The sequence below is a fragment of the Podarcis liolepis genome (genome assembly GCF_965112155.1).
Source record: "Podarcis liolepis genome assembly, chromosome: 6".
Lineage (NCBI taxonomy): Eukaryota > Metazoa > Chordata > Lepidosauria > Squamata > Lacertidae > Podarcis > Podarcis liolepis.
In genome coordinates this window covers 74,111,562-74,134,258 of record NC_139559.1, presented here as the reverse complement: position 1 = coordinate 74,134,258, position 22,697 = coordinate 74,111,562, and positions in this window count along the sequence as shown.

Sequence of the window (22,697 nt, the reverse complement as noted above, 5' to 3'; positions counted from 1 at the left end):
CTCCATTTGTATCCTCACCAGTACTTGACAGTGGGCCACCATCACTCATCTGACATCTGGTTGGTCATGTCACTGCTGCTGACCAGCCAAGTAGAGAAGGATAAGTAAGGCAGCAGCAAGGTCAGCACTGTGCTAATGCACTGGCAGAGCCAAACTGCACCATGAACAACTCCACTGCACTCTCTCGTCCTCTACTGCCTGAAAAACAGCAGTAATATCACCAACCAGAGCTTGGGTGAGTGGTGGTAGCCCACTCCACTGTCTGTTTCTGGACACCACTCTCCACCCCAAGTTTGTTGTTAGAGGAGGGCTAATAGCAACTGTGTTTAGAATCTGACAGTATTTGACAGAGAGTTTGAGGCCACAGGCCCTGATGTCAGCAAGGGTGAATATGACGTAGGCAGCAGTCTCTGGCCCTTCTACTGCTTCGCTTCTAATCTAGCCAGTTCTTGTGCTAATAGCAAAGCAAAGGGGCAGTTGTTTAACATTTGGCAACAACAACAAAAGCCGCCTTTCCCTCCTTAAATTGTTGAAGTAAGAGTAGTGAAAACGCAGCTAAGAAGCTCAAATCATATATGTGACTGACATCTTTGGAAATAAAACCAGTGTCCAGACTTTAACATTCAAAAACTTTACTTGCAGAAACTTATAGTTTTGGATGAACTAAAACATAATATTTGCAGCCACGTGCTTTTCCAAGCATGGGTTTACAATCACTTCTAACTTCCAAACAACTGTATTTTTCTCTCCAGAGCTCAGCACTCAGCTTTCTGTATCTCAGTTAGGCCATGCCTTGAAGCTCCTAGGAGAGATTTCCGCTTTCACCTTCTCCTGCAGCTTTGCTCTCTATCTTTCAAGCAAAGAAGAAGCACTCCATCACTCTATTCAACTTAGCAGTGTTCACAGTGGATTCTAAAACACAGCCATCTTGCTTCACATAAAATGGAGTCTCCTTCACGAGATACCTCCCATGTGATCAACGTTAGCCAATCACATGAAAACGACTAGAGAACTCTCTAGAATTCAGTTACCAACCAATCAAATTTAAACACATAGTAATGCATACAAGCATTTACAGTTTCAGTGAATTAAATTACTATACTTAACATAGATAAGGCTGATGAAACATTTGGGGTGACCAGGGGTAGACTTCTATGTTAACTTAGTTGAGTTCTGGTACCAAAACCAAATTCCTCAGCTTAGAATGTGCCCAGAAGCACACTGCTATTCAATCCTAAGTGGAAGTCTTTTGTTCCCAGCAATGCTTGGTAAATCTTGAGTTTCCAGTAAAAAGAAAAGTTGATCTGAAAAGCACAAAGTATGCTCCCACCTTGTCCTGGATAGCATTAGGTTAAATCATGCATTCAGTGAAGGCCTGGGTGGGACTCTTGTTCAGCCAGAGCCCTGTCAGCCTTGTAATAATCCTCCCTTGCCTCATTTTACCTACAAAATGTCTCCTCATTCACAGTGAGAATCTGTAGACACCGGCTCCAATAGGCTTTAAGGTATAATGCTTGTCAGAGTTCTTTCTTTATATATATATCAGGTACTTATGCCATCTTAATCTGTGGCACTGCTCCAAGTCCCCCGGATTATTACATTTTTTATCCGGTACTGTCAGCGAGATAAGCAAGCTACCTACTTAGAATTGTCTTTATTATGTGCTGCCGATATGCTTTTCTAATCCATTCCCCACATCTCAGGCAGTACAGTGAAGCTGGCAGGGCTTGCAAAAGGGCTGCAGGAGGCTTTTGAATGGTCAGCTTTGGGCTTGAGCCAGTTTCGTCTCATTAAACCTGTTTTCTGTTTATCGTCCTGCCCTTTTAATGGCAATCTGCTCCTCTCCTTTTATAGTCCAGTAATGCTAAGGCTGTCTCCATTGTAAGTAGCCCCTGATCAATAGTTGCTCCATCCCCGGCCCCTAAATATATATATATATTGAGGGGGTCATGAAGAACAGATTAAGAAGATGGGGGGGGGGAGCTTGGTCTCACATGTCACATCTTTTCCAAAGAGAACCATCTGCCTATTTCACATTAGCAGCCCTGTCCTTATTGAGCAGTAATTTGAATGGATTTCAATTTAGGTTCACATCCATGGATGTCTGTTGATTTACACCCATGTAAGCATGTTTTTTTATATGCCTGTTTTGAATTATGGTGCTGGAGGAGACTCTTGAAAGTCCCATGGACTGCAAGAAGATCAAACCTATCCATTCTTAAGGAAATAAGCCCTGAGTGCTCACTGGAAGGACAGATCCTGAAGCTGAGACTCCAATACTTGGGCCACTTCATGAGAAGAGAAGACTCCCTGGAAAAGACCCTGATGTTGGGAAAGATGGAGGGCACAAGGAGAAGGGGATGATAGAGGACGAGATGGTTGGACAGTGTTCTCAAAGCTACCAGCATGAGTTTGACCAAACTGCGTGAGGCAGTGGAAGACAGGAGTGCCTGGCATGCTCTGGCCCATGGGGTCACGAAGAGTCGGACACGACTTAACGACTAAACAACAAAGCATGTTTTAGGCTAGTGTCTTTAATTCATTTTAGAATTCAAAATCCTAGAGTCTGTTTTTTAAATGAGTTGTAGTCTTGGGGGGGGATTGTCATAATTTTTTATTGGTTTTCAAGCAATTTAACAAATTCAGTTCAATTTCAACACAATATTCTTCTAAGATTTGAACGTCCCATACTTACTTCCATGATGTTTCTATTCAAATCATTAATCTATTGCCATAAATGTAATATTTCTCTAAAACATATATCCCACATTATGTTCCCATATCTAGCGTTGCCATGTTTCAGAAATTAAAAAACCAGGAGCTTTTTTTAACAGAATCAGAAATTTGTTGAGCTTTATTTGTTTTACAAAAATGCCAAAAATGCCATTTTTCAATTGACTTGCCTAAGACCCAGGACAAAGCACCACCTTTTGGAAATTCCGCCCAGATGTCAATTCCACCTTTGAAATCCCGGTAATGTCCAGGAAAATCTGAATGTATGGCTGACCTACCTTTCTCTTTCTCATTCCTTTGCTTATATTTCCAGTACTGCCTGTGATTTCATCTGACTATAATATTTTCTCAGATAATTCTCCTACAAGCGTTTCTTCTTTTCAGTCTCATGTTTTTGCCATCATTTCCACCATCTCCATATAAAAATGAATTGCAGTCTGTAAGTTTAAAAAATAAATAAATTGAGAAGAATACTGGAATGCCTTCTTGATTGGTCTTCTGGAAATGCCATATTTTTCGCTCTATAAGACGCACCAGACCATAAGACGCACCTAGTTTTTGGAGGAGGAAAACAAGAAAAAAAATATTCTGAATCCCAGAAGCCAGAACAGCAAGGGGGATCGCTGCGCAGCGAAAGCAGCAATCCCTCTTGCTGTTCTGGCTTCTGGGATAGCTGCGCAGCCTGCATTTGCTCCATAAGACGCACACACATTTCCCCTTACTTTTTATGAGGGAAAAAGTGAGTCTTATAGAGCAAAAAAATACGGTAGGTCTTGTGAAGGTGGAAAAATCCAGCAGAAGAACGTTTCCCCAGCAGTACTGGAAGTTGCCCAAGACTTTTCTGTACTAGGTGTCTTAACAAATGAAATTGATGATGACGACAACAACAAATACTACATAGAGCAAATAACTTACAGAGTTGTCCATGTGAAGGCACCCTCTGTTTTAAAGAAAATGAGCTATAAAAATGGAGAGTGCTCTATAACATGAATTTCAAGTGGGATTTGATTTCTGCATTGAAGGGGCTGGATTAGATGATGCTTTGGGTCCCTCACACCTCTACAATTCTATGAATTGTCCACCCTGAATCCCTGGCAGAGTTGCTGGCAGTCAGTGTGGACAACACTGAGCGAGATGGACCAATGGTCTGACTTGAGATAAGGCAATTTCCTGTGGTTCTGCAATGAGTGCAAAGCGAGTGAAGGAAACTGCCCTGTCTCCTTGCTCTATGTGCTCAGGGAATACAGCTAAATAGACAGCAGCTGCAAAGAGCAGAAGAAGTGGAGCCAGGAGGCTCCAGGGGTTGACACTGGACCCCTTGAAAGGATGTGGGTCTTGGCATCTGCCCAAGGATGCCAGCTCTGGTTTGAGTCTTCCCACTGAGACAGAAGAGACTTCAGATCAAAACATCACAGAAGATGAACCCTCCACACTCTTAAGAGGCCATCTCTTTGCTTTAGAAGGTTTGGCTGCTACTTCCATTACTGGAAGCATCATCTTCTGCATTGAGATAGCAATTGTGATATATATTTTTGGCCTTTTTTGTAAAAAAAACAAAACAAAAACCAACAGCTTCATTTCTACAACCCTTTGCTGGCTTGCTGCTTTATTCTGTTCCTGTCTCTTAATTCTATGGATAAAAGATGGCTCAGGTTAACAGTTATGCTAAATAGGAAATAGTGGCCGCTGCAAGGTCACCCTGTGACCAATTAGAGATTTGAACCTGGGTCTGTCCTGGTCTAACCACTCTGTTGTTGTTGTTGTTGTTGTTGTTGTTGTTGTTGTTGTTGTTGTTGTTGTTGTTGTTGTTGTTGTTACCCACCCTTCACCATGAGGCTCCAAGGTGGGCTAGAACATTGTAAAATGCAACAAAGCCATTTAAAGTCATGACTAGAGTACATCCTAAAACTACATATCTCAGAGTGTTAAAAACCAGGGTTTAGAGGTGTGTCTTCATATACCCTCCAACAACTTTCTGATGAAAAGTAGTAGTAGTAATTACCCCACCCATCTGACAGGTTTCCCCAGCCACTCTGGACAGCTTCCAACATATATAAAAACATAACAGAACATTAAACATTATAGGTTGTATAGTTACTTATCTCCTTTGCTTGGGGGCTGAATAACTCAATACCCTCCAATGCTTTTCTGATGGAAATAGAGACATCATAAGGAAAAATGGGGCATTCCAGGATCAAATCAGAAATTGGGACGGCTTCTGTAAATCTGGGACTGCCCCTGGAAACTAGGGACACTAGGAGAGTACATTCGAGGCAAGGATTACAAGTGTCTTCACCCCTGTCATTCAGCCCGAACACTGAGATCCAGTACCGAGGGCCTTCTGGTGATTCCCTTCTGTAAATTCAGGTCTGTCCCTGGAAATATAGGGACACTTGGAGGGTCTGTCTTGAGCGTATGGTGAAAGCAGGATAATGAAGACACCCCTGGGGGTGGGGGCAAATTCGACTGTTCCAGAGAATGCTCTTTCACAGACCACCACTACCTCAGAGCTTCTGAGCAATGGCTGATCTTAACACCTGAGAGGGTCTGTAAGGAAGGAGTCTGTCTGTCTGTCTGTCTGTCTGTCTGTCTGTCTGTCTGTCTGGTATCTAGGGCCCAAGCAGTTTAGGGCTTCAAACACTAACATGAGCACCTTGAATTGGGCTTGGAAACAAACTTGTAACTAACGGAACAATTTAGAGTAGTACTCTAGGAGTCTGTGATTATACCCAACCACCTATGTGTTTCGATGCTTCGTCTGCCTATAGGTCCTTCTAAATACTTGCCATTTTGTTGAGAAGTTTGAGCATTAAAAGCAGCCATAGCTATACAGAAAAAGCTCCCACTTCAAGTTGTGGGAGAACATCCACCTGAGGGTTATTTTAAACTCGTACAATTTGCTCTCTGTTTGGTGTGCAGGCCAGTAAACAACACATCCCATCAGAATTTGAATGACTAAAGATAAATTTCACATCGCTAACCTTTCCCGCTGCGCTCCTAACCTTGCAGAATGGCTAGGAATGGAAAAAATATCTGGTGGTTGTGCATAACAAAAGGAGGCAGCAAACTCTTTCCCCTTGAAAGAGTAATAACAGTCCCTTTCTGGCAAGGCAGGGAGGTTAAAAAAAAAAGGGAATCAATGAAGTGCTTTTCACACTATGCAGACGTCACAATAAGTACTTTGTACATTTTATTCCTTAACAATAGAGTTCAATAAGCAACAAGAGCACATGGATTCCCAACAAATTGGTATTCTTAACTCTCTTTCTGTCTCCCTTTTCCTTGGCCGCTACCCCATCATCGCTCTCTCACCCATGCATACACAAAACTTACAAGTAGTTCCCTCTCTCCATTGCCACGCTACAGAAACCTCACCCGGTCATTGTTCTACATTCGTCTAGATAGAATCAACAACACAAATGTGCATTTTAATTAGGGATGGAGGAGAAATTCCGTTTAGTGGTCATTTTGATAAGAAACTTCCAGATTCTCACTTCTCGGACCAATATGCCAACCAAAACACTAGCCTCCAAAATTCACACTTGTCTGAATTTTGTGATGCAGTTCTCCAAATGTTGTTGTTACTGCTGCTGTTGTTAATTACCTATCCTTCACCCTAAGGTCCCAAGGTGGGTTATAACAACTAAAACAAAACAATAATATTAAAACACAATATAGTCATACATTGGGACAAATATGCATAGAAACATATATACAGTGGTACCTCGGGTTACAGACGCTTCAGGGTAGACGCTTAAGGTTACAGACCCTGCTAACCCAGAAACAGTACCTCGTGTTAAGAACTTTGCTTCAGGATGAGAACAGAAATCGCGTGGTGGTGGCACGGCAGCAGCGGGAGGCCCCATTAGCTAAAGTGGTACCTCAGGTTAAGAACAGTTTCAGGTTAAGAACGGACCTCCAGAACGAATTAAGTTCTTAACCCGAGGTACCACTGTATTACTGAAACTGGGGCTAGATCTAGACACATCAAAGAAACATTTCAGTCAAACGCGTTGTAAACTTCATAAAGGGGAATCACATTGGCAAAAGAAGGGACTCCACAGCGCCATCTGGTGCCACAGTGTTATAATGCATATAAAGCACTTTTTCTTTACGAATGTAGCTGAGTCCTAAGGTACATTAATGCATTGCATTGGGGGGGGGATGTGTATATCCGTCAAAACAATGTGCAGGTTGAGCCCTTTCAAACATTGCAACAGGAAGGAAGGTGAGTTTCCATGAGGGGGTCACTTTCCATTGGCATTTTTATGGCAAATATAGCATGCGTCCTGGTCACTTTCCGTGCCTGGAATAGCTCTGTCATTTCAGTCCTGCACCATTACAGTTTTTAGTCTGCTCTGATCGCAACCACCAACAAAGGCTAATAGTGGGAAAGATTAATATCCTTAAGAGGGTTTATTGTGTCACTTATTGTGGATCACTCTGACACTGCATAATGCAGCCTGACTTTATCGTATAGCTTCATTGTGAGACACCCTGATTCGCTTTCACAATGCCAAAGAGCTTAGCTGTATGCGGCTCTTATAGAGGGATCTTCCTGAAGCAGCTCTGGGATGGGGCTTCGCAGATCATTAAAGATGACTGACAGGTTTATTTCAAATAAGCCACAGAAGAGAGGGATTTCTCTCGACAAAATCTTAAGGCTCCTCATGCAGTATTCAAATGTCTTAATGTCAGAACTGCAGAAATACTCCACAGAGCTAGGGAGCCAGAGCGTACACAGAGATATTACATACAACTTGAAAAGGGTCTAGATTGCACCGCATTCCTACTGCAGTTTTGTTAAGACACCAAACGTATTTTCAATGGGCTGGTAATAAGAAAGTTTAACATTGGCTTTAAGAAAAAGGCTTCTTTTCGCCCCATCTTTGCAGACTCACATGGGAGAAAGAAGTGGAAGGAATCATTGATAGTTTAACAGACTTACAATATAGTCTTGCTACTGTATTTTCAGGGTCTTTTATTGTAGCCAAATTCCATTACATATTCCATTCTTATTAATACTGTATTTTTTCCATCCCCACACCCCAACTAATAAAAAAAGTTGAAGTGTCTAATGATGATCCTTATAATATAATAGCCATTTCCTTTAATGACAAGGTCAGGTGATAGTGTGCCACTGAATTTTACCAATGAGTGTTACCAATTCTGATATGTATGATCAATACTGTTTTGTAGCATTTTATCCATGTGGTAAAGGGAGAGCAGAGAAAGACAGGAAGGAACTACAGAGTCTGACGACAGCAGTAAACTGTGCCTGCAGAGAGCTCTGTGCAATATTCAGACAGAAGACTGAATAGTGCCTAATGTCTTTGGGCCATTTTGGGAATCCAAAACATCGGAAGAATTGCAGAAGCATCATTATTGCAAATTCCTTCCTGTCTTCCCTTCTATCATAACTCCTCCCATTGGGTACCACATTCAGGACCCACTCTACCATTAGGCGAGGGGCGAGGGTGGTGCTGTGGGTTAAACCACAGAGCCTAGGACTTGCCAATCAGAAGGTCGGTGGTTCAAATCCCCACGACGGGGTGAGCTCCCGTTGCTCGGTCCCTGCTCCTGCCAACCTAGCAGTTCAAAAGCACATCAAAGTGCAAGTAGATAAATAGGTACTGCTCCAGTGGGAAGCTAAACAGCATTTCTGTGCACTGCTCTGGTTCGCCAGAAGCGGCTTAGTCATGCTAAGGGTCATACATGACCTGGAAGCTGTACGTCGGCTCCCTTGGCCATTAAAGCAAGATGAGCGCCGCAACCCCAGAGTCGGCCACAACTGGACCTAATGGTCAGGGGTCCCTTTACCTTTACCTACCATTAGGCAGATTGAGGCAATTGCCTCAGGCTGCAGATACTGGAAAGGTAATTGGCAGCTCACCCACCTATTCTTCCTGAATCCTCTGGCCATTCTTCTGTGATGATGGTGACTACTTCTGTCACATGCTTGTCCCCCTGTAAACTATCCAGCTGCCCTCAGGAGCACTGAAGGATGGCATCTCATTGCCATATCAAAGTCAGATTCAGCTGCCAGACTGAATCTTAGTTTTTGCATATGGCCTAGGGGTGGGAGTTACCATCTTCTCCTTTGCCTCAAGGAGCAAAATGCATTGAGCCGGCCCTGACATTGTCTCCTTGGGTTACTGCCAGTTAGGTCCTCCTTTCAGGCTTTCCATAGGCAACTGGTTAGCCACTGTGAGTGCAGGATACTGAACTACATGGGTCTTTGGCTTGATCCGCCAGGCTGTTCTGAGGCTCAGCATGTGAACAAAAACTAGGCAGCCCCTCAACCATGCAGTCCCACTTCCTCGTGAAGATTTCACTCGTTTCAAAATATCAAAGCTTTGGCATTCTTTCCTGATCTTGAACAGAAATTTCTAAGCCAGAGCAAACTGCTTTTCCACTCCCCACCCCCACCCCTTTCTGGGGGGGAAAAACTGTTCTGTGTTAACTTTTGCCAATTCTTCTGTTTGTGCAATTGGAGCATTTTGACACATAAGTCTGCCTTAGTGTGAGCAAGGAAAATTGGAAGTCTACCACCTAGGAAATATTTCATTTTTTAATAAAAAGAATCCTGTAATATGTCATATAGATTTCATGCAATATGTATCTTGGCTTGTGTCATTTTTGACACTATTTACAGCCCAACCCACCACCCAATTAAACTCCAATTCAAAGATTTAAGTTCATTGATTTCTGTTCTCTTCGACTGGACTAAATCAACATTATATTCAAGTGCAACTATTTTTAGCTCATTCCGGAGAGGTAGCTATCACAGTCAGTTGCAGGAAAAGCAACAAAGGGTGTTATAAAACCTGGTGGCACCTCCAGACCGGGGGGTTTACTTTGGTTTTTTGCAAGTGTACTTTGCAAAAAGAGGGGCCATATCAGTATATAAAAAGTTATAGGATTTCAGCAAGAAATCACTGGACAGGCAGTGTGTAATATGTCTTCTCTGAAACTTTTGCAGGCACGAAACAAATACTTTGTTCTTGTTATGTGTAACCATCCTGCTCCCATCACGTGTGCAAATCATTATGCATGCACACAAAAAAGGAAGTCGGTGAGGGGGGAGCTAACCAGTTTATTATGGTACAAGCATATGGGTGGGTGGGTGGACAGACATATACTTACAACTCAGGTTAACATCTCCTGATCTGCTGAAATGGACTGTAGCCCCTGAAAGCATATGACATAATAATTCTCTTAGTCTCATTTGCTGTTCTGTTTGGCTTGGTAAGTAATTAGGTCAGTATCTAGTTACTGGCTATTTTAAAAAAGTAGTTGCTTAACTACTTTAAAGTAGCTGCAAAGGTACCGTAATTCCTGGTACAGTAGTACCTCGGGTTAAGAACTTAATTCATCCCAGACCAGAGGTCCGTTCTTTTTTTTTTTTTTTTTATAAAATTTTTATTGGTTTTACAAAATTTTTAAGAAAGACAAACACTTAAAATGACAAACATACACGTATAGTTTCAAACCTATTTTCATAAACCTCTTTTCTTGGACTTCCCCATACCCCCCCTCTCTGCATCCCAATGTCCATAATTCAACTAGCAACTCCCAATTGTTACTTTCCAATCTCTATCATCTTAGTCCTCTTTTATATTCTAACCTTGTATCCCGTACCCCTTTGTTTCTGGAAACCACAACATTTTAACATTCATTAAGTTTATAGTAGTCCTTAAGATAACTTTTAAATTTTCTCCATTCTTCTTCCACCGTCTCTTTTCGTTGGTCACGGATTCTGCCTGTCATCTCGGCCAATGTCATATAGTCCATCACTTTCATCTGCCATTCTTCCAGAGTGGGTAAATCTTGCGTCTTCCAATACTTTAAAAAAAAAAAAAAAAAAAAAGACCAGAGGTCCGTTCTTAACCTGAAACTGTTCTTAACCTGAGGCACCACTTTAGCTAATGGGGCCTCCCGCTGCCTTCGCCGCCGCCCAATTTCTGTTCTCATCCTGAAGCAAAGTTCTTAACCCAAGGTACTATTTCTGGGTTAACAAAGTCTGTAACCTGAAACGTCTGTAACCTGAAACGTCTGTAACCTGAAGCGTCTGTAACCTGAGGTACCACTGTACTTTTAACTAAAATACAGTTGATGCATTTACCATTACTTTGCAGGTAGGAAGTGGTAGCTGTTTTTAAATTACTGTATTTTTTAGATTTAGATAAATTTATTGTCATTGTCCGTATATACACAGTATACACAACAACGAAAATCAAACACCCACCCAAAGACCGGGTTCACATATACATTTGCACGTATCTCCGAACTCTCATCCTATTTAGACGTAATCTATAAAACATAACATAATCCAGAATATAGCATGACCTATTAAAAACATAACATAACCTAAAACCTATCTCATTCCTTCCACTCCCTACTTACTAAACCTTGCAACTGGCCCTGAGATCATTATTTAGTGCAATCAGAGCTCTTGGATAGAAACTATTCAGAAGGCGTGTGGTTCGTGTTTTCATTGTTCTATATCTTCTGCCCGAAGGCAATAGTTCAAAGAAGTTGTGAGCAGGGTGGGTGGGATCTCTCAGAATATTATGTGACTTCTTCAAAATGCGAGACGTGAAGATCTCATCCAGGGTTGGTAGTCGGAGCCCAATAACGTTCTGGGCAATTTTAATTGTTCGCTGTAAAGCTTTTTTGCTCTATAAGACTCACTTTTTCCCTCCTAAAAAGTAAGGGGAAATGTGTGTGCGTCTTATGGAGCGAATGCAGGCTGCACGGCTATCCCAGAAGCCAGAACAGGAAGGATTGCTGCTTTCACTGTGCAGCGATTCCTCTTGCTGTTCTGGCTTCTGAGATTCAGAATTTTTTTTTTCTTGTTTTCCTCCTCCATAAACTAGGTGCGTCTTGTGGTCCGGTGCGTCTTATAGAGTGAAAAATACGGTACTTTTAAAGTAGTCTGTGGCCCTCAGTGCCAGCGGTCTCAGCAGTTGGCTGGGAATTAGAAGACTCGGGTTCAAATTTTGCTTCTGTTACAGACTCTTAAGTCATCTGCAGGACAAGTCGTTGTTTCCCAGCCTCAATTCCTCATCTGTGAAATGAAAATAATTGTCTCTCTTATTTAACAAGGGTGTCACACAGGCAAGCAACACCAACAAAACCCTCTTTAGTTTGGAGAAAGGGCGAGTAAGAGGCAGCATGATAGATGTTTTTAAGGCATAGAGAAAGTCAATAGAGAATTTTTCTTCTAACTCTTTCATAACAATAGAACTTGTGACCCTCCAATGAAGCTGAATGTTGGAACATTCGGGACAGATAAAAGAAAGTACTTCTTCACACAATGCGTACTCAAATTATGGCACACTCCCCCAGGAGGCAGGGAGGGCATCCTGATCAAATTTGCAGATGACACCAAAGTGGGAGGGGTGGCTAACACCCCAGAGGACAGGATCACACTTCAAAACGACCTTGACAGATTAGAGAACTGGGCCAAAACAAACAAGATGAATTTTAACAGGGAGAAATGTAAAGTATTGCACTTGGGCAAAAAAAATGAGAGGCACAAATACAAGATGGGTGACACCTGGCTTGAGAGCAGTACATGTGAAAAGGATCTAGGAGTCTTGGTTGACCACAAACTTAACATGAGCCAACAGTGTGACGCGGCAGCTAAAAAAGCCAACGCAATTCTGGGCTGCATCAATAGGAGCATAGCATCTAGATCAAGGGAAGTAATAGTGCCACTGTATTCTGCTCTGGTCAGACCTGACCTGGAGTACTGTGTCCAGTTCTGGGCACCACAATTCAAGAAGGACACTGACAAACTGGAACGTGTCCAGAGGAGGGCAACCAAAATGGTCAAAGGCCTGGAAACAATGCCTTATGAGGAACGGCTAAGGAAGCTGGGCATGTTTAGCCTGGAGAAGAGGAGGTTAAGGGGTGATATGATAGCCATGTTCAAATATATAAAAGGATGTCACATAGAGGAGGGAGAAAGGTTGTTTTCTGCTGCTCCAGACAAGCGTACACAGAGCAATGGATCCAAACTACAAGAAAGAAGATTCCACCTAAACATTAGGAAGAACTTCCTGACAGTAAGAGCTGTTCGACAGTGGAATTTGCTGCCAAGGAGTGTGGTGGAGTCTCCTTCTTTGGAGGTCTTTAAGCAGAAGCTTGACAACCATATGTCAGGAGTGCTCTGATGGTGTTTTCTGCTTGGCAGGGGGTTGGACTCGATGGCACTTGTGGTCTCTTCCAACTCTATGATTCTATGATTCTATGATGGCCAACTTGGATGGCTAATAATAATGATAATAATAATAATAATTTATTTATACCCCGCCCATCTGGCTGGGCTTCCCCAGCCACTCTGGGCGGCTTCCAAAAAAATATTAAATTACTGTAATACATCAAACATTAAAAACTTCCCTAAACAGGGCTGCCTTCAGATGTCTTCTAAAAGTCTGGTAGTTGCTGTTCTCTTTGACATCTGGTGGAGGGCCTTCCACAGGGCGGGTGCCACTACCGGGAAGGCCCTCTGCCTGGTTCCCTGGAACTTGGCTTCTCACAGCGAGGGAACTGCCAGAAGGCCCTCAGGGCTGGACCTCAGTGTCCAGGCTGAACAATGGGGGTGGAGACGCTCCTTCAGATATACTGGACCGAGGCCGTTTAGGGCTTTAAAGGTCAGCACCAGCACTTTGAATTGTGCTCGGAAACGTACTGGGAGCCAACGTAGGCTTTAAAAGAAGATCAGGCAAATTCATAGAGGAGAGGACTACCAAGGGCTCCTAGCTGTGATGGCTATACTCTTCCTCCCTCCACAGATTGGAGCAGCAATGCCTCTGAATAGCAGCTGCTGGAAATCACAGGAGGGGAGAGGGCTCTTGCGATTGAATCCTGCTCCCTGGTTTCCCACAGGCATTTGGTTGGCCATTGTGAGAACAGGATGCCGAACCAGGTGGGCCTTTGGCCTGATCCAGCAAGCTGTTCTTACGTTCTCCATTGATCCATTAGAAACATTTGCCCCTTGCCTTTCCTCAGAAAAAGGCTTGAGGCGAATAACAACAGAATCACGCCACACCACGCGACGCTTTAGTGTTACAGAATCTGCTTCGTCTCCAAAGTTCTCTATAATAATAAATAATAATAATAAATGAACAGATGCTATCCTATAATAATAATAATAATAATAAATTTTATTTATATCCCGCCCTCCCCAGCCGAAGCCGGGCTCAGGGCGGCTAACAACAATCAAAATAGTTCAACATTCTAAAACATTCATTATAAAATTAGCTAAATCAAATTAAAATCAAATTAATGGCAACCATCAAGCAAAATTTTGTACAGATTGCCAGAGGAGGGGGTCAGGCTGCGCCCTGACAAAAGGCCTGGTGGAACAGCTCTGTCTTGCAGGCCCTGCGGAAAGATGCCAGGTCCTGCAGGGCCCTAGTCTCTTGTAACAGAGCGTTCCACCAGATTGGAGCCGCGGCCGAGAAAGCCCTGGCTCTAGTTGAGGCCAGCCTAACCTCTCTGAGGCCTGGGATCTTTAGGGTGTTTTTATTTGCAGACCGTAAATTTCTCTGTGGGACATACCAGGAGAGGCGGTCCCGTAGGTACGAGGGTCCTAGGCCGTATAAGCTACTCACCGTGTCATCATTTCCCTCACAGAGCAATTGAAGCAGTCTCTTTTTGGCAGCCGTAATGGAAACGCGTCCCGATGCTTGGATGGCAACCGCACTCCTATTTTTGGTTCGACTTAGCTCTCTCAACTAGCCACTTTTAGATGTTGCAGGTGTCTGTATCTCGCTGCTGGGGAGGGGGGTTCATCTGGATCCAGGAACCTTTGGAATTTGGAAAGCTTTTGCTCTAGTGGGGGATAGGGTGGAGAGAGAGAGAGAGAGAGAGAGAGAGAGAGAGAGAGAGAGGAGTTAGCGGCAATTTGCAGGTGCGCTTGGCAAGGTGCACCCAGTGCCCACCACACCATGTTGTTCAGCAGATCGCTTCAGCCCCCCACCGCTGTTTTTATACGCCATCTCCCCCCACTCGCTTTTTAAAAGGAAAGATACTTATACGTGAGTGTGAAGCAATAACTAGGAGACTGTGAAAGCAGGGAAGTTATTAAGTGGCTGTGAAGTGAGGCTATAAACACCGCCAGAGATGCAGGCGGCTGAGTGGTGCAGAGTGCCGGCAATAGATTGTTAATGGGATGGAGGCCTCTTCTTGCATCTTCCCCGCAAATGACCCACAATGGCACAAGAAAGAGATTAGCAGGCTAGTCTAGCCTGGAGCATACAGCTAAAACACGGCACTCAGGTGTTCCTCTAGGGAGGAAAGGAGCGAGTGTCAGCACAGCGCTCTGTGATGTAGAACTCATGTGGGAAAATGCCCCCTTCCTCCTCCTCTCCTCCCCCCCACCTCCTTTTAAAGTAATTATTTTACATACAGGGAATGTTCTTTTGTTTCCTCTTAGGAGGTAAGTGCTGTGATAATATGGAGGGAACCTTGCTGGGTAGCGAGGGAATGACAATCAATCAGGACCTGTTACAAAGCCTTTCCCTAGCCCCCCTTCTTCTCCCTCCCCCCACAGCAGGATAAATTAGTAACCTTGCTGGCTTCAGCTTTCTCGCTAGCAACATGTATAGAAAGAGCTCAATTGCCCCGTTCAACGTACGTACCAAAATACGAGTCCAGACAGCCAATTCAGGAACACAATTTGACGCGCGGTCAGGAGCTAGGATGCTTAATTGTGAAGCATTTAAGCCTGGGATGGGTGGGCCAGTGGTTAATTCACAAAATAATATTCACTCCCGCCCAACGGATATAGCCGCAGTTCCTTGCCTTCTGCAAACGCGTGCTTGCAGAGTTGGCCCCACCATTAGGGAGAGTGTGGTGGCAGCTTATTTGAGATGTCATGAAAGGGCAGCAAATTGTTAGTTTCCCAATGTATTATTACTGTATTTTTACTGCTGGAGAGAGGTCCTTGTGGGATTTTCTGCCTCAGCTGCCAAAAATAACTTGCCCAGCCTTGGGTACTCTCTAGGTGTCCCTATTTTCCAGGGACAGTCCTGGATATACAGAAGCCATCCTGGTATCTGAATCGATCCCAGAATGTCCCGCTTTTCCTTAGGACAACCCTATTTTCATCAGAGAAATGTTGGAGGGTATGGAGTTAAGCGACCTCCAAGCCATGGAGCTAAGTAACTAGGCAACCCTTAGAAGACATCTGAAGGCAGGTCTGTACAGGCAAGTTTTTGAATGCTTTGTGTTTTTATATATGTCAGAATGACTTGGAGAACCCAGTCAGATGGGTGGGGTGTAATAATAATAATAATAATAATAATAATAATAATAATAATAATGGAATAGGATGTCCCTTTAATGTTGGAGGGTATGGGTACTGTGCACCTTTTTGCAACTGTGGGATAATAATAGTTCCTGGTATTCCACCCTCCCTATTGCCCCATCAAGAATGGAGCCATCCTTTCAGGTGTCTCTCCCATGGCTGCCCCCAACATCTCCTGTTGAAACCCTTCCCTTAAAACCCGGGACAGCCACTGCCAATCAGTGTGGACAATGCTGGCTAGAAGGACCAATCATCTGTCTCGGTATAAGGCAGATCCTTGCGTTTCCATTTCGCCATGTCTGTGACTCAGCCGTACTGCAGGACACGTCAAGAATCACAATGCGTCCCCATGCCCTCTCTCAGGAAGTTATTGCTACCCACACATTGCAGAAAGAAGTGAGATCAATGCTGCCCACGACCTCTCTGCTCCAACAGACATAGAATGATGGATGCATTCAACACAGTGACTTAATCTTCCAAAGCATATTTTCAGATTCTGTCATGGTAGCCTGTGATCTGCCTCAGTACACAGTGTAGGAATTACAGTAATAAGGCACAAACAGGACCTTGGAAGGAAGGGAGAAGGGGTCTTTTTCCAAACTCCTTTCCTCTTGTTGTTTCTGTTTTAGCCTTTTTCTGCTAACTGCCCCATTTTGAAGCAATGCCATTTAATGACTTCTGAACTGTGTTCAGGTAGAAACCTGTTAGGGCAATTAGCGCACACATTTGGCACTCTTTTCAAGCAGACTGAATACTAAAGCCTCTGGCAGAGATCCTGCAGTTTCTAAGAAGCCTCTCACTTTTTTTGCCATTATAGTCGTACCTTGGAAGTCGAAAATAATCCATTCCAGAAGTCCGTTCGACTTCCAAAACATTCAAAAACCAAATCGCGGCTTCTGATTGGCTGCAGGAAGCTCCTGCAGCCAATCAGAAGCTGTGGAAGCCCCGTCAGACGTTTGGGTTCCAAAAGAACGTTCACAAACCAGAACAATGACTTCCGGGTTTGCATGTTCAGGAGCCAAAACATTTGAGTTCCAGGGTGTTTGGGATCCAAGGTACAAGCTTTAGCTCCTACTTTCCTTCTTAAGTTGTGAATGATCCTTGATTTTGACTCCTGCCATTATGTCTACAACCCCTCAATGGTGATTTTATTTTATTTTTTTATTACATTTGTACCCTGCCTTTTCGTCCAAGTAGCTCAAGGTAGTGTACTCTTTAGCCCAATATTTGGCTAATTGACACCCAATATCCTTTTAAAATGTGTTGGGGAAGACAGGGGAGTTATTGGGTTGCTCTTGATTTTGTTCTTGTTTTTATTATGTATTTTGTGTTTTCATATTGTGATTGTACGTTGTGAACCGCCCAGAGACCTATGGATACTGGGCAGTATACAAATTTAATAAATAATTTAAGAAATAATAAAATAATAATAATGGTATAAATAATATTAATAGTTCTAATAATAATGGTTCTCGCCTCCTCATGTTACCTTCACAACAGTCCTGTGAGCTCAGGTTAGGCTGAGAGATAGAGACTGGCCCTAGGCCACCTAGTGAGCTTCATGAGTGGAGATTTGAACCCTGGTCTCCCAGATCCTCAGCCAACACTCTAACCACTACTCCACATTGTCTCTTCTGAAGGGATGTCACTCAGTTGAAGTGGGCAGCTGATCCCAGATGTACAGTGAAACTAACGTGAGACTTTTTATTTTTAATAAAATAAATTGTTATCATCACTAAAGCTCTAATCTGGACCTTCAATCCCTCTGTTTTAAATATTCAAAGGGTAAAATGATAGAAAGTGAAAAGCCACCTACTTTTCTGTCATCTAAGATGCTTGGAGGAAAGAAGCCTTTTCGAAATCCTTTGCTACGAAACAATTTCTGAAGCAATATAACGAAATGGACTGGAACAGCTATAGGGGTGGGGGTGGGGAATTGGATTTGGTTCATGTTTAAGGGCAAACCTACCTAATTCCTAAAACAGGATCTGAACCAAAACATATCCATCCTTCGAAATTCACCCTTCTCTGAATTTTGCAAGGCAGTTTGCCAAGCAAATAACATGTGCAAATATGCATATATGCATATACCAGGGTAAAATGTGTGTATCGGTGAATATGTTCATGAAAAGAGTGTATATAAAAATGCATTATATATGTGGAGAATATGCTTTGCAAAGGAAGTGTATATTAGGTATTTAAAAGGTATGCAGTTGAGGAGTTCGCAGTAAAATGCTGTTGAATTTTCACGAAGACTTTAAAAAGTATAATTGGGAAGCAGACTTAGGAAACGGAACCTGCGACTGGGAAACTGAGAGAGTGCCAAAGTGACTGATTCACTGATCTGCACTTATCATCTGTTCCATTCAAGGATACCAGAGCTTAGAGTATCAGCCTAGGACCTGGGAATCCACACTCATCCATGAAACTCATTGGGTGACCTTGAACCAGTCACTGTCTTTTAGCTTAACTTACCTTGCAAGAGGGGAGAAGCATGTGTTTTATTTTTACTGCTACGGAGGTAGAATGTGTCGGCATCTGGGGGTCGAATGGCCAGCTGGCTAGCCCCCAGCTGGATTGTCTCCTTCCAGCCATCATGCTGCGAAGATCCCTCGACCTCTGGTGCAACATAAATCAGTGACCCAAGTCTGCTGACATGGGCACGCTTTACTTAGCAGAGCAAACTGCGCAATGAAAGAGGCTTGAGGCTTGTGGAGACATACTAACAAACTACGGATTTATTAAACATAAATCAGGACAAAAAAACATGTCATCTCTCCTTGCCGTCTCTTCCGAGAGAGAAAGAAAAGCAAAAACAAAAGCAACACAGCGGAAGTTCCGCTTACTCCAGCAAAACTGTGCTGGAATGTAAACAGACATGTGACATGTAACAGTCCCACTTCTGTAACTAAAGGTGGAATGGAAAATCTCAACAACATGTGATTCTATGCATCAATCACTCACATGCCAAGATAATTTGGTTTTTATACCCCATAGTGGGAGGGTGGAGACCAGTTTTCTGCTCTGCCTTACACAGAAAACCATCTCCATGAACTGCTGCCAATCTGAGTTGGATTTAAGCTGATAAAGGGCATCTTATTGCATTTATGGTTAGCATTGATTACATTCCTGCACAATCCTTTATGTGTCTACTCAGAAGTAAGTGCCACTAACTTGAATGGATGTAAGCAGATGTAAGACCAGCTTGAATTAATGGTCATTGTTCCAGATGGAATATCCACAGTTGACTAGTGTGATAGTCACACCTCCTGCAGGAGGAAAGAATTGTAGTGGCTCCTTGGAATTGATCAGGGCTAATCAGCACCCTGAAGCATTCTGGGAAATGTCCAAGGAAGAAGAAGAAGAAGACCACTCATTTAAACCAAGAGGAACCATTTCCAGCACAAGCATTTGTGTTTGTTTGTTTGTTTGTTTGTTTGTTTGTTTGTTTGTTTTCCAGAAAGGACATAGGACATTGGACGTTCACTGAAAAAGAAGTTATACATTCCAGCCTCTTCAAAAAGATGATCTTCATATCAAAAATCTAATACTATAAAAATTTGGCACATACCTTTTTATAAACCTGTTTCCCCTGCAGCTTAAAATATTGCCTATCTTCCTGTACTTGTAAGTCTTTTTTATATAAAAAAATATTTCTATGATATATCATCCTTTTCACCTTGACTTTTAACAGTATTTGTTCCTATACCATTTTGGCAAAGCTACAATTCTGGACATTGATTAGAAACTAAATTTCCCACTGAGATCCCATAGGGAAGCTGGGATCATTAGGGGATAGCATTCCAATATAATCTGAATTCTTCTTTAGTAATTTAAGGGATAATTCCTCTCTCCACTGTTGCCATTCTGAATATTAACCTTATTTTTATATGCGATGGCATAATAGTATCGTCATGCATGAAATCTGCAGCGTACTGTTAGGGCAGGAAACATCAGATCATTATGTCAGTGTTGGTCATTGCTAATTGAATTATAGTTTCTCGGCGCTTTACATTTCAATTTGCTTCCCTGAGTTGACAGTAGTTCAGAAGCAGGCTGGAGAAATGTGTCAACAATGCCAAAACTGCAAATGTCTTCAAGAGATCATAAATGAGCCATCAGATGGGGACATATTGCTCCATATTAGATTAAATGAAGTGGCACTAGTACCCTTTGACAACCATGTGGAAAGAAGGGGTAGAGGAAGCTAGGAGTAAGCTTTCCAGAAGAGATGGTGAACCTCAAGCTTGGGGAGCAAAGGTAGCCCCCTCTGCCCCTCTGTCTGGCTCTTGGGATTCATCCCAAGGCCACAGCCCTCACTTGACCACTTGACTTAGCTAATAGAGAGAATGACAACACCAAAATTAGACATTAATTACATTGACTGTGACTATTATTATTGCTACTACATTTTTACATTTCACAGTTTTCTAGACCACAAATTAATACTGGCTTAGCTATCTTGATCTTTTTTCAAAGAACGCCAGAAAAAAATGGTTTGGAAGCGAGTTCCAAGCTTCTCTAACAAAATCTCCACAGAACCTTACAACAAAGTGACCATGCCCACATTTCCATGGAGACAGCCACGATAATTAAATCTGTTTAAAGCCTGTTTAAGTTTTAGTCTACATGCTCCCTTATTTAGTGCCAACAGCGTTCTTGGCAGTTTCCCATTAGCTTCAGTGAAAGCAGGGAATTTGGCAACGGAAAGGAAATTGATAGCACCAGATACACTAAATACACCTAATATTACACTGTTTAACTTTGAAAATTCTGCATAATACATAAAAAATGCAGATATTTATATCACAGTTGCAACTCAACCGTTATTCAGGCATTCGTCTTCTCACAATTTCCGCAAAGTGTGTCGTAGGTGGAATAAATTGGCCACTGTATTACACCGGAAGGCATTCCGAGATCTCTAGCAAAACAAACATTCAATCAAAAATGTCATGATTTCAGAAGCCACTGACTTTGCTGGTAATCCTGGTGTTCGAAAGGAAGCTCTTCAATATATTTATTGCCATGACAGTTCATAGAGCTCATAATCCAAAGATTTCTTCCTGCACTTTTCATTAGAATATCAACACCTCAAGTTTTCAGAGGCAATGTATTAAGCGGCGGCAGAAGGTGGGGGAGAGTACAGGGCGGCGATAAAAGACAACTGAAAACCCATGAAGCAATCCTGGTGGTTTGGACCAAAAGTGCAGTGGAAGGGCCAGTGTGGTGTAGTGGTTAGGAGCGGTAGTCTCGTAATCTGGGGAACCGGGTTCGCATCTCCACTACTCCACATGCAGCTGCTGGGTGACCTTGGGCCAGTCACACTTCTTTGAAGTCTCTCAGCCCCACTCACCTCAGAGAGTGTTTGTTGTGGGGGAGGAAGGGAAAGGAGAATGTTAGCCACTTTGAGACTTCTTAAAGGGAGTGAAAGGCGGGATATCAAATCCAAACTCTTCTTCTTCTTCTTCTAATGTCAATTGCTAAAGTAAGAAATGATCTACGTATTCAGGAGTTTATGAGTTTAAAGATAAGGAAGTCTATATTCACATTCATGGAATGGAAAAGCAATAGCAGGTTCTTTGGTCTGGGCATTTATGACAGAACATGTGTGACCATTATTGTTAGCACGTGAAAAGGTAAAGGTAAAGGATGCCTGGATAGTTAAGCGCAGTCAAAGGTTGGGGCTGTGACGCTCATCTGGCGTTTGTCCGCAGACAGCTTTTCTGGGTCATGTGGCCAGCATAACTAAACTGCTTCTGGTGCAATGGAACACCTTGATGGAACCCAGAGTGCACGGAAACGCCATTTACCTTCCTGCTGCAGCGGTACCTATTTATCTACTTGCACTGGCATGCTTTCAAAATGCTAGGTTGGCAGGAGCCGGGACATAACAATGGGAGCTCAGTCTGTCGTGGGGATTCAAACTGCCGACCTCTGATTGGCAAGCCCAAGAGGCTCCGTGGTTTAGACCATAGTGCCATCTGCATCTTCTTGTTAGTACATGAGGCAGGATAACAATGGAGGAAGAACCATGGATACAACCTTGAACTTCTTGGGGGAAAGGTGAGATGTAGGGCATTTTTTTTGCAGTTCCAGACCCTCTCAGGTGAGCACCATTGTCATTATAAGAGGACAAGGGAGGCATTCAAGGTGAGTTCTGGCACTTCTTTTTCTAAAAAAAAAAATTGCTCTGGTGGGATGTCAATGTCATTATAAATAATCAACTGTGAAAATGGTGGTTGCATCTGGATCAGAATCCAGAGAATTAGTGCTGTGCTCCCCCCCCCAACATTTCATCAGAAGCATCTGGTATTGTCCATAGTCAAAAGGACTGACTCATGCCGAGTCTCTGGCTGAGCTCTTTCTTTTGCGTTTAAACAGACTGTCAACAAAAATAAAAAGGTGAACAGTTTGTCTGAATCATCCACCACAAGCACAAGCTTCTATTTAGCTTGCCACTTGTCAACCGGTGAGGCGACATTTGGAAGGTGTGTCACGGTGACCCAGCGCAGGTTGCCATTTGTGGCTGATCTCATGTGCAGAGTGAGGACGGCCTAGGAACCAAATACTCACACACATTTACATGTGTGTGCTTTGGTACTGCAAAACCTCCAGCAATTTCATTTCTTAAAAACCATCCTTT